The 2,310-nt window shown below is 42.1% G+C and overlaps 1 pseudogene; it reads left to right on the plus strand.

Annotated features, from left to right (window-relative positions):
* Positions 1 to 693: 693 nt before the first annotated feature.
* Positions 694 to 2,143, plus strand: LOC147818159 (uncharacterized; annotated as a pseudogene).
* The last annotated feature ends 167 nt before the right edge of the window (positions 2,144 to 2,310 follow it).

A 2,310-nucleotide genomic window follows, 5' to 3' on the forward strand; every position in this document is an offset into this window, starting at 1 on the left:
AGAAGCTGCAGCTGAAGCAGTGGGAGAGAGAACATGGTGAGGCTGTGTCAAACCTGTTGTAGAACAGGTTGAACACATTGGCCTTGTCAGACGAAACGACGACGTACAACAAAAAAAAATCCATCGACAAAAAATATACTAATACTAATACATACAAATATAGTGCAAAAAACTACAAGCTATGCGGACTTGTTGCCACTTGTTGCCAGTGCATCATTTTATGGATGAGAACAAGACAGAAGCTTTTTCCAATTTGGGCAGCAATAATTATAGTGATTCATACTTCAAAAAAATGTTTCATAAGTGGAACATTAAAGTTTCGATCCTGCTGATTCACTTCATCCTGTAAAATTAGATTGTCCTGCAGTGATAGATAACATGTTCTGAATCTGCAGCTGATCCTGCATGATATACAGATGTCCTACAGGGCATACAAATTTCCTGCAATGCATTATACAAGAGGACAATCTGTAAGACCTACAGTTCCTATAGGACTCACTTCAAAGGAGAAACACATTCCTGTAGGACTTCAGTTTAACTTTTGATTATATTTATTGTAACTCTGTCTGTTTTTTCAATTTTTTCAACTTTTTTGAAACAATTTTGGCTAATAATTAAAAGAAGAATTTTTTAAGAGATATATTCAGTTCAGATATATACAACTCTAAATAAGACAAAAATCAACCAATAGAGATGGCTTCAGCAAACATGGCCAATTTATTCAAGGGTGAATGGGTCAGAATTCAATCTGCCCAAAGAAATCAGCTCAATGAAGTCAAAATGAACATCAGGCAGGCAGCGAGAGACAGATGTGGCACTAACCAGAACAGCTGCCTCAATAGATTCAACAGTACAGTCTTAAGGACACATGTAGAGAAGGAGAATCGGGTACTGACTGAACTGAAGATAAGACAGCAACAACTGGCTGAAAATGAAAACAGGAAGTAGTGCAGTATAGACAGACAGAAGATTTGAGAAGGTCTGTGAGAGAAAACTAAAAACCCAAGCTTTGACAAAATATCAGGTGAAGCAAATGAAAGAAAGAGAACTGCTGAAAGAAAAGGAGAGACAACAAGATAAGAGAGACGCAGAATTACTCTGCAAGGTCGATGAACTACATGCACAAGAGTCAAAGAAAATTGACCTCAAAAACAAACTGGAGGATATTGACAGAGCACAGCTCAAGAGAGAGGAATGTAAAATGGAGGAGCAGAAACTTGAGCTTCTAACAAAACAAATACTGTTACAACGAAAACCTGAACAGACAGAAAGGTCGAAGAGGTTTGAGGCACAAAAGGAGATGGTTAGAGACAAACTGGCAGCCACAAAGAAGGAGCAGGCTGCTACTACAGCTCTGCTGGAGGAGAAGAGAATGGCAAAGGAAGTAGCTAAGAGAGAGGCTGAACTGGCAAAGACAGAAGGAAAAGGAGGAAAAGAGGTCTGCTGCCCTTCAGTCTTTCTCTGACCACAGACAGAACATGATTCTGAAGAAAAGCACAGGCAAACACAGAGCAACATAGTAACTTGAACTTGCTTCAGGTAAATAAAGAGGAAGTGAAAAACTGAAGGTTCAGAAGATCAGAGAGGACAGAATCAAATTGGACAAAGCCAATTTGCCCCTGGCAGCTAAAAAACTTGCTCGACTTGAGCAGCTGAAAAAAGAGGAACGGGACTCTGCAGAGGAATACAGAACAGACTGTTCAGAAGGAGAAGCACCTCCAGCAGTATGTTCACCATGACCTTCACAAGGCAGCAGTGAAGGAACAACACAAGTTTCCAATCAGCTCTAAAAAGACAAGTAAGCTTTACCCGAGGCCGACTTGCCTCACCCATTTCCAAAACAGCTTAAGTCACCTCAGCTGCACTGGATTCAACTAGACAATGGTCTTTTCATTTTAGCACAGAAGGCTCCAGTTACCTCTCTGCTGATACCGGGGAGCCACTGCCCAGATTATCCAGGCCTAAACCAAGACACAAGAACCAGGAGCTCAGATATAGAGAGACCACAATTATCGACCTGCAGCAGAACTGCCTCTCCTCTGTATGTACCGTCTGTAAGCTCCAGTGAGTCTCTGCAGCACCATCAAACACCCGCTTCTCACCCATCTGTAATACTGTCATGCAGAGGCCCAAGTACAAATGATCTGGAGCAGCGTAATCTCCCGAAGACCCCTCCCCCCTTCCTTACACTCTGACATTTCCCTTATTATTTCTCATATTCCTTATTTCCCATATTCCTTTCTGTTAGAGGTCTACATGTGTGGGTTTACTCCTGGTCCCTGTCCAAACCCCCCCCCCCCCCCCCCCCCC

This window comes from Seriola lalandi, unplaced genomic scaffold (assembly GCF_002814215.2).
Source record: "Seriola lalandi dorsalis isolate HSWRI2012SDOR001 ecotype SW California unplaced genomic scaffold, Sedor1 jcf7180002054686, whole genome shotgun sequence".
Classification (NCBI taxonomy): Eukaryota; Metazoa; Chordata; class Actinopteri; order Carangiformes; family Carangidae; genus Seriola; species Seriola lalandi.